This window comes from Oncorhynchus mykiss, chromosome 13, assembly GCF_057628025.1.
Source record: "Oncorhynchus mykiss isolate SJ-2025 chromosome 13, ASM5762802v1, whole genome shotgun sequence".
NCBI classification, from domain to species: Eukaryota; Metazoa; Chordata; class Actinopteri; order Salmoniformes; family Salmonidae; genus Oncorhynchus; species Oncorhynchus mykiss.
The window spans coordinates 13,317,435-13,327,500 of NC_143034.1; the positions used below are offsets into that span (position 1 = coordinate 13,317,435).

At 40.8% G+C, this 10,066-nt stretch overlaps 1 protein-coding gene across 1 annotated transcript in view; it reads right to left on the reverse strand.

The window, feature by feature from the left end:
* Positions 1-9,552: 9,552 nt before the first annotated feature.
* Positions 9,553-10,066, reverse strand: part of LOC110485391 (uncharacterized) — a 6,987-nt gene continuing 6,473 nt past the window's right edge. The window contains exon 7 of the mRNA XM_036939910.2: positions 9,553-10,066. This exon is cut by the window's right edge and continues 650 nt beyond it. The gene's annotated coding sequence lies outside the window, so the exon portion shown is untranslated.

Here is a 10,066-nt window from a genome sequence, read left to right on the forward strand (position 1 = left end):
GTACAGTCAAAACTGATGACCTGTGATATATCATTTATTAACTTCACTATGGTAGGGGGCACTATTTTCACTTCCGGATGAAAAACGTGCCCAAAGTAAACTGCCTGATACTCAGGCCCAGAAGCTAGGATATGCATCCAGGAAGTGGGATTTTTTTATGTTTGCAGTTTTCTATTGAATGCCATTACAGTATCAAATTGCACTTCCTATGGCTTCCACTAGATGTCAACAGTCTTTAGAAATTGTTTCAGGCTTGTATTCTGAAAAATGAGAGAGTAAGACCACTCTGAATGAGTGGACCCTACCGTGTCACAGAGCTTTATCATGCACAAGACCAAGAGCGCGCCTTTCTTGTTTACCTTTTATATTGACTACGTTATTGTCCGGTTGAAATATTATTGATTATTTAGGCTAAACACAACCTGAGGATAAACATCATTTGACATGTTTCTACGAACTTTACGGATACTATTTGGATTTTTGGATAATTTTATCACTATTTCTGACTTGTGTAACTCCTCTACTTGGCTGGTAACTGTTTGTAATGATTTGTCTGCTGGGCGCTGTTCTCAGATAATCGCATGGTTTACTTTCGCCGTAAAGCCTTTTTGAAATCTGACACTGTGTTTGGATTAACAAGAAGTTCATCTTTGAGCCGATGTATAACACTTGTATGTTTTATGAATTTTTATAATGAGTATTTCTGTTTTGGTTAGGTATAGCCATGGGAGGTAGGGGTGCTGAGGGTGATGCAGCACCCCCTGATTAATATATTTTTAAAATAGTGAACTAGGCCTTTAATGCTCCTGTATGATCTCACAAAAATGATAATCAGCAACCCCAACCCAAAACATATTCCCAAGGCCATGAGGTTAAGGATTAGGTATCGTTTCAGTGAGGTTTAGGGTTATTGTTATGGATAGTTTAAATTAGGTTAAGGGTTAGTTTCAGTGAGGTTAAGGATTAGGTATCGTTTCAGTGAGGTTTAGGGTTATTGTTATGGATAGTTTAAATTAGGTTAAGGGTTTAGTTTCAGTGAGGTTAAGGATTAGGTATCGTTTCAGTGAGGTTTAGGGTTATTGTTATGGATTGTTTCAATTAGGTTAAGGGTTATGGATGGTTTATGTGAGGTTTAGGGTTATGGTTAGTTTCAATTAGGATAAGGGTGAGGGATAGTTTCAGTGAGGTTAAGTGTTTGGGATAGGGATAGTTTTAGTGAGGTTAAGGGTTAGGGATAGTTTCAGTGAGGTTAAGGGTTAGACACACAGAAAGTAAAACAAATCTAAGGGAAGCTTGTTTTGAAGTGTTTTTTCCAGGAAATTATTTTATTTTTGACAAATATTCAGCCCCTTTTTTTGAGGAACACCCTCATCTTCCACTTATCAGACATCCAGTAGGGTTGGTCTTGTTCCATATCAAGAAGGCATTGTATGAGGACACATCAATGATGTTATGGAATATGACCAGGGGCCAGCAGGCAGTCATCCTCCTGCAGCTGTAAGTTCCAATCACCTTGTCCAGGTTTTCCACGCCTCCTTTGTTGTTGTTATAGTCCAGGATGTTCAGGAGGTGCTGGCTGACTTCAATCAGTAGCACACATAATCTCAATTTCTCATTGTGTGTGTGTGTGTGTGTGTGTGTGTGTGTGTGTGTGTGTGTGTGTGTGTGTGTGTGTGTGTGTGTGTGTGTGTGTGTGTGTGTGTGTGTGTGTGTGTGTGTGTGTGTGTGTGTGTGTGTGTGTGTGTGTGTGTCTTTCTGATTTTTGTGGTGTGTAAATTATTTTATACCTGCCCCAAGACAATCTTTGTACCCTGTGGTCTACCACTTCCATGGAAATATGTTGGGGTCACTCTAGGAAAAGTCATCAAATTTCAAGTTGAAAAAAATATCAGTTAAGGGGTTTTCTCTGCTGTTAAACATAGCAGTGGGTCATGTTTTACCCTTAAGACAACACAAGGGTTAAATCAGCTTGAAAATATATGGCAAGACTTGAGAATGACTGCTAGTAATGATCAACGACCAACTTGTCAGAACTTGAAGAATATTTCAAATTATAATGTGCAAATATTATACAATCCAGGTGTGCAAAGCTCTTCAAGATTTACCCAGAAAAATCACAGCTGTGATGGCTGCCAAAGGTAATTAATTATAACATGTAGTTGCTTAGGGGTGTGAATACTTTTGTAAATTAGATATTTCTATATTAAAAAAAAAATGTAAGTGAGAAAAAAAAATCTAAAAACATGTTTTCACTTTGTTGTTATGAGGACATGTAACATGTTATGTAGATGGGTGAGCTTTTTTTCATTCAAGCAATTTTGATTTCAGTCTGTAACACAACAAAATGTGGATAAAGTCAAGGGGTATGTCTGCTTTCCGAAGGCACTATAGCTACGTGCACAGACACAATGCACACAAAACGAAATACTTCCTTCAAGCTAGCTAACCAGTGTGGCTAGTATTGACATTATCATTAATTCACATGGGATTAGTTAAACTGTGTTCGAATATCCATACTGTATACTACATACTTAATGAGTATATACTACATACTATTAGTTCATTTTAGTATACTGTAAACTAACGGAATCCTTTCAGGTGAGCGGGCTATGCCTGTCTTCCGGAAGTTGATACTATTGCTATGCAACCTCTTGCCAGCTTGTTAGCATAACAAATGACTAGCTAGACATTTTACGAAGGGTGTGTTCGCAAATTAAATCTGGGGCCTGTTGCACAAAACTAGGATAAGGGATTAAGCCAGGATATCTTGGTGATCCTGGCTCAATTGATCCGTAATCCGGTTGCACTAAAGATGGATAGGGGGCAGGAGGATATGTTATGGTATAAATTACCATGGAGATTTATTCTGTGGAGCTAGCCTGCTCCAGACCAGGCTAAATTCCAGGATCTATTTAATCTCATCCCTAATGTCAGTCAGCAGTCACCACAAATGGAAACCAATAGTTATTTCACTGCTCACTATACATTGTTATCACATATAACTAGACCCACTGTTATTTAAACGTTTGTGATCATTAATTTCAATGATTTTGGATAAAAAATGATTTTTAGATGATGTTGCTATCATTAGATAATTTACAGTTTCCCATAGACTATAAGGCTATATATAAAATGCTAGAATATTAGGGCCACAGAGGGGAAAAAAACACAAGTCATAATATTGTAACCAGTTGTTTTAAAGGAGGACAGTTGTTAAAATGACAGATGTGGGGCATTTCGTGAAATTGTACTTCAGTATGGTTTCATAAACAAAGACATGCTGATGTGCCAGAATATTAAGTATCACATTGTCATAAGTATCAAAACTGTAAAAACAATATGTAGCTTTTCTGCAGAAAGAACCAGCCTCATAAATTTATGACTTTATCCTTTTTCTTCAGTGTGGCCCTAGTACTCTGTCATATAAACAAATACACATTCCATATGAATATAAAAACACAATGTGTAACATTATGTTCCTTTATTGAATAAGGACAAAACAAAGCAGGTAAACCATCAGCTCCTTTCAAAACTGAAGTCACAGTGACTCTACAAGATGGAAAGCACAGAATCTAAGCATATTATACAAAATGATACATATACAGACCTTTGAATGTGTATAACACACCCTGCATGTCTGCACACTAAAATAAATGCAGGACAAATCCATACACATCAACTGAACAGACAAATGAATGGATGCAGTAGCCTCCCTGCAGCCTTGTATTACACACAGTATACCGCACAAACATCATAAGAGGCCAAATTCGTCAAAAAACGAACCCAAAAAAACCCAAATTCCTCTGCCACCGCAGGACATATTTAACCAAAATTGAAAGCACACATACTAACTAAAATAATTCAACACATATTGGTCCCTCAGCAGCCGACCACTGTCGTCATCAGGGAAGATTGCCGGATTGTCCCAGTCCATGGCTGGTGGCACTCTGGGGGCCCTCTCCTTCCTCAGGCAGGCCACATTGTGGAGGACAGCACAAGCCACAGTAATATCACATGCCCTAACAGGGCTGACCCTTAATTTGTGAAGGCAGTGAAAGCGTGCCTTCAGGAGGCCAAAGGTCATTTCAACTCTGGCCCTGGTCCTGGCATGGGCATGGTTGTAGGCCTGCTGTGCTTCCTGGGGGTCTGTGAAAGGTGTCAGGAGAAAAGGCTGGCAGCCATACCCCCTGTCTCCCAGCAACACACCAGAGAATTCACCTGTCAACACAAAATCTCATCATTACTACCTCATAAACACAGTGATATTCTTGACACAGCCATGATGGTTATAAATAGGGGTTGTGTGGCTTACCTTGTGATAGGCACTGATAGATTTCAGAGGCCCGAAAGATTCTGGAGTCATGGACTGAGCCAGGCCATTTTGCCACAACATTGCTGATCACACAGTCAGCATTGCAGACCATCTGAAATCATAAGATGAGGAATATTACACCAATCAATGCACATCACTGGCAATGCAGAGTGTTCGTCAATGGACAATATCAAAAAGTTATGTTCACCTGAACATTAATGCTGTGAAAGGATTTCCTATTCACAAAATCGGCCTCATGGGCACCTGAGGGGGCTTTTATCCTTATGTGTGTGCAGTCCACTGCACCAATGACATTGGGGAAACCTGTCACACAAAGTAATGAGTATCCTACTATGTGTTAACAGTTGTCCTGTAATTTGTAGATCCTCTTACCTGCAATCCTATAGAACTCCTCTTTGATGTCACAGAGTCTTCTGTGGCCAGGGAAGGAGATGAAGACATCTGCTAATGCTTTGATAGCCAGACACACACTCCTTATTGTGCGGCAAATTGTGGCCTTGTTCAGCTGTTCTGCATCCCCCACTGAGTACAGGAAGGCTCCACTAGCAAAAAAGAGCAAGGCCACACAAACCATTTGCTCCACACTCAGTGCATGGCTCCGTGCAGTGCGGTGTTTAATCCTGGGACCCAGTAGTCTGCATAGATACCTGATGCCATCTGCAGAAAACCTGTATCTTTCATATAGATGGTCATCAGGGAAGGCCAGTGGGTCCAACCGGTCCCTGAAGACCCTTTCTCACCTGAAGGCTCTCCTCAGCACAAGTGCTTCTTCATCCACCACATCTCGCACGAATGGGCATGCCATTGTCAGAGCAGAAAGGAACACACAATTTTGGGCCTTCATATAGGCTAGTGGCCACACCTGGTGCTGGGGGGGGTGGGCAAAAGAGGGCGATGCCTTATAACAATGACTTGGTTGTACTGATTGCTGGGAAAATAAAAAAAACCTTAGAAAGATGCCACCGTCCTGTGTGCTCACAATAAGAGCTCATATGTCATGGCTCACTTGACTTTACGAGAATATACCTAATTTTTATTTTGAGCTGTGTCATCTTCTTGGAGCTGGGGGAGGAAAGAAAAATAATGATTAATACATTTGTGTTACAGTTAGCATACAGTGTACATTGAAGGCATATCTCACCTCCCTCTCAAGTTTTTTTATTTCAAGGTCCAGTTTCCTAATTGTCCTCTTTTTTATTTCGAACTCCAGTGCAAGATTTTCCATCTTTTTCTTCTTGTACTGAATGTCTATGTCTGCCAGTTCTATTTGGCACCGGAGGTGGTTGCCATACAACTTTCTGATAGCTTGTGAGCTCTGTGAACACAATACAATTAGCGCAGCTGGAATTTGGCAGGATGTGGTGTCCTTTTATTAATACGCACTATGTTGCCAGGCTGGTTTTCCCACTGTATAGCATCTGGGTCCTGTAAAAGAAATTAGATTTTTTGATTTTGATGAGGACTCCTCACCATTGTAGAGTAAATAGTACTTTCACAGTCTTAACATGATACCTCATGCCTTCTGGAATCCAGAGAGATGGTCTCCTCCTCATCATCGTCTCCATCATGTGCTGTTGCTGCTGCACTGGGGCCTTCACCCTATCACATTTAATCAGATTCATATTGAAGCTAGTAGACAAGACATGCCAGGCCTACAGTATGCCTTTGATGGAGTACTCACTGGATCAGCATCGTCTGGTGCTTGTGCTGGTGGCTCTAACAGGAACACAGTGCTGCCAGACACTGCAAGGCAATAGGTAAACCAAAGTCAGACAGTCCAAATTGATTCAATATGAATGTGGTTGTATCCCATGTAGAGATGGAAGGACATACCTTGAATGAAGCGGGTGGCATCTTGGGAGGAACCTATGCTCGTCTCTTTCCCCCCAGGGATCCCCTCTAAGACGGGCCTGCCTTTATTTAGCTCCAAGGCCATGTCCTCTGCTGGGGTAAGGTCAGCCTTTGGTGACCCACCACCCGTGCCTTGTCTGTGGGTATTCTTTTTCACTGCTAAAACAGTACAGACAATGTGTGAGCAGGCACCTTCTGGGTACAATATATGCTTGTGCTTTGTTAAATATTAGTCAGGGACCATACCATTCTGCAGAATGTTCTTGTATTTGATTTTGACCTGCTGCCATGTCCGTTTTGGCCCGTTCATGTTTAATCTACACACACACACACACACACACACACACACACACACACACACACTTAATGGAGTCACACTGCAAAAAATTACTTGGTATTTTTGTCTTGTTTTCAGTAAAAATATCAAAAATTTTATCATAGCTTTATACAGTGTGATGGAGTTACTTTACACAATTTCACTCATATCTGCAGTGCATTTCAATAAAAAAAATTAACCGTTTCATAATTACAGTACAACTGCATTTTTGGAGATGTGAATTAAATATTTGAATTGTAATTGTGATGTTTCAGCGGAGCGGTGAGTGTGTAATTGTGCACTACTTACGCATTCAGGCGGTCTGCAATACTTTGCCACGCTTTTTCTCTTTGCTTTATCACTGTGGCGGTGTTGCCTTTCTTCTTAATTATATCTTTTACCTCCTCGTATGCCTCCATGAGGATTTGTGCTTCCGACGGGGAAAAGTACGCGGCTCTAGTTGCCATGGTAAATCAGTTAATCTGTGATCTGTGGCGGGGTCTATTTGAGTGAGCCGTGAGCGCGCACCTATCCAGGATTGGTTTCACCTGGCTTAATGAATCCGTGTCTGCTCATCCTGGCTTGGTCTTTGTGCAACCAATTAAGCCTGGACGCACATGTTTTGGCTTCATTGAGCTCAGCTGAGTCATTTATCCCGGATGTCTTAATTCTACTTTTGTGCAACAGGCCCCTGGAGTGCGCTCTGGGAGTTTGTAAATTCAGAGCGTTGTCAGATTGACTGTTTGTAAATTCAGAGCGTTGTCAGATTGACTGTAAATTCAGAGCGTTTAGAGGGCACACTGGACACTGGTCGAGGATTAGGGTTGATGCGAGCGTTCTGACTTCACAACTGCAGTCAAACACCCAAGCTAACAGGCTAACATTGGCTAGCTTGCTAGCTACTTCCACACATCACTCTGACCATATTACTCGCCCTAGCAGAGCTCGTTAGGCTGGCTCATATTTTTGTTGGTGACTGTAACTGTGCTACTTTAATTGCACTGTTTTCCCCCAACGTTTACTGACACCGGCCATGTTGAGTGTTTGTAAATTCACCAGTTATTCTGCGCTCTGGCACAACTCAGACGAGAGTGATCTGAAATCAGAGTAGATATTTAGGAACGCACCAAATTAACAATGTTCATTGAGAATGCACAATGACTATAGCACTTAACTAAGAATGCCTTGAATAATCAAGTCAATAAACGCTGGCTAGTTAGTTAGATAGCATATAGTTAATATACTGCCTGGCAAGTTCCATGTATTAGTAGCCAACTAACGTCAGGTAGCTAGCTAACATACCGGTACATACTGCTGTAATGATATGCTATGAGGTTCGTAAGGATAGCGTAGCTAACAAATTATCAGCCAAAATAACATGTAACTTATTTGAAAAGTTGTTACTTTATTACATTTCTTAACATTTGTCATTTTAGTTAAAGGAATTCATTTGTATCCACTTTCGTCGCACTTCGGCTGCATATTTTCCGCCATTTTCGTCATATCCGGAAGGGTGGTGAAGCCACGCCCATTTCCTGAAGAATTGTATTATGGGCCCAAAAAGTACAGAAATAGTGTCCATTGCGTATATACTTCGTATTTTGGTGAATGTAGCACGACATCCGGGAACTTTTGGCATACTACCTATATTCATACTATGACCAATAAGCATAGTACATACTCAATTCACATCACAAATAGTATGGTTAGTGAGGTTGGTATGAGTATTATCTTAGTATCCTTATGCACTATATGATCCAGACTGTAGTATAGAAACTGATACAGACATACAAACAGACAGACAGAACTCACCTGAGAGGAGACAGCAAGAGATAACATGGATTCTCTTCATTCTGGACAGTTACTCCTCAGTTACTATACTGTTGAAGTTACTTTACTATAACAGTTACTATACTGTTAAAGTTACTTTACTATCACAGTTACTATACTGTTAAAGTTACTTTACTACCACAGTTACTATACTGTTAAAGTTACTTTACTACCACAGTTACTATACTGTTAAAGTTACTTTACTACCACAGTTACTATACTGTTACAGTTATTTTACTATACTACCTGCTACCAGCTAGTTCAAGTCCACAACAGCTTGTCTGTCAGCTACACAGCAGAGTGTTTCTGAAACGCTCTTTCTTCCCCGACTCCTCTCTTTCTCTCTCTCTCTCTTTCTCTCTCTCTCTCTTTCTCTCTCTCTCTCTTTCTCTCTCTCTCTTTCTCTCTCTCTCTCTTTCTCTCTCTCTCCTTTCTCTCTCTTCTTCTCTCTCTCTCTCTTCTTCTCTCTCTCTCTCTCTCTCTCTCTCTCTCTCTCTCTCTCTCTCTTCCTTTCTCTCTCTCTCTCTCTCTCTCTCTCTCTCTCTCTCTCTCTCTCTCTCTCTCTCTCTCTCTCTCTCTCTCTCTCTCTTTCTCCCTTTCTCTCAATGTCAGAGATATGATGGAGGTAGTAATGATTGTTGTGAAGGGGGGTGGGCATTAGCCTACACATCCTGTTGATTTCCATGTAGTGACCTCAGTGTCTGCAGGTCTATATTTGCTGCAGAATGAAACTGGTACAAACCGGCCGGAGGTTAGACTTCTAAACCACCAGAGATCTCAGCTATCTGTGGTGACTAAGTGTTAAAACTGTCATCTTCTCTGTTCTGAAGTTACCATGTTTGTTTCAGCAGAGGAGGAACACAATGTTGAGATGATGACAATATAGTTAAAGTATACATCAATATATTTTATTACATTGGTCCACATATGTTACCAGTGATTGAGAAAGGATGGAGCAGAATGGATTTCCAAAAGTAGAAATGTTACAAAGACTAACACTAAACTAACAGTATCCTGTCTCTGTGTCAGGTTAATGGTGTCATCATTTCAGCTTGGGTCTGTTGTGTTGAGGGTTTGGGAGGTGGAGTCTTGGGTTGTTGTGTTGAGGGTTTGGTAGGTGGAGTCTTGGGTTGTTGTGTTGAGGGTTTGATAGGTGGAGTATTGGGTTGTTGTGTTGAGGGTAACAGATAATCTTTGCGGTCAGGAAGAGGGACTAGAGAAGTCAGATCAATGTTTTATTTAGTTAATAATATACTATACTACATACAAGTCAGACAAAATAACATTATAAAACCACCACAATAAAATGATAACAGATGTATATTAAACCAAAATCATCATTTAACGTACTGATGAGTGTCCTCAACTGTACACATTCCCCTTAACACATCACACACCCCTGATCCAGACACATTCCCCTTAACACATCACACACCCCTGGTCCAGACACATTCCCCTTAACACATCACACCCCCTGGTCCAGACACATTCCCCTTAACACAACACATTCCCCTTAACACAACACATCTCCCTGGTCCAGCCACAATTAATGCCTTGTTTCACCTAGTTGGCTCAGGGATTCGAACCAGCTACCTTGCAGTTACTGGCCCAACACTCTTAACTGCTGGGCTACCTGCATCCCATAATAAATTATATTTGTTGTCAGGAGGAACAGTCTAGAGAAGTCAGATGTTATTATTTAGTTAAGAATGTACAATCATAAATACAATTAAGAC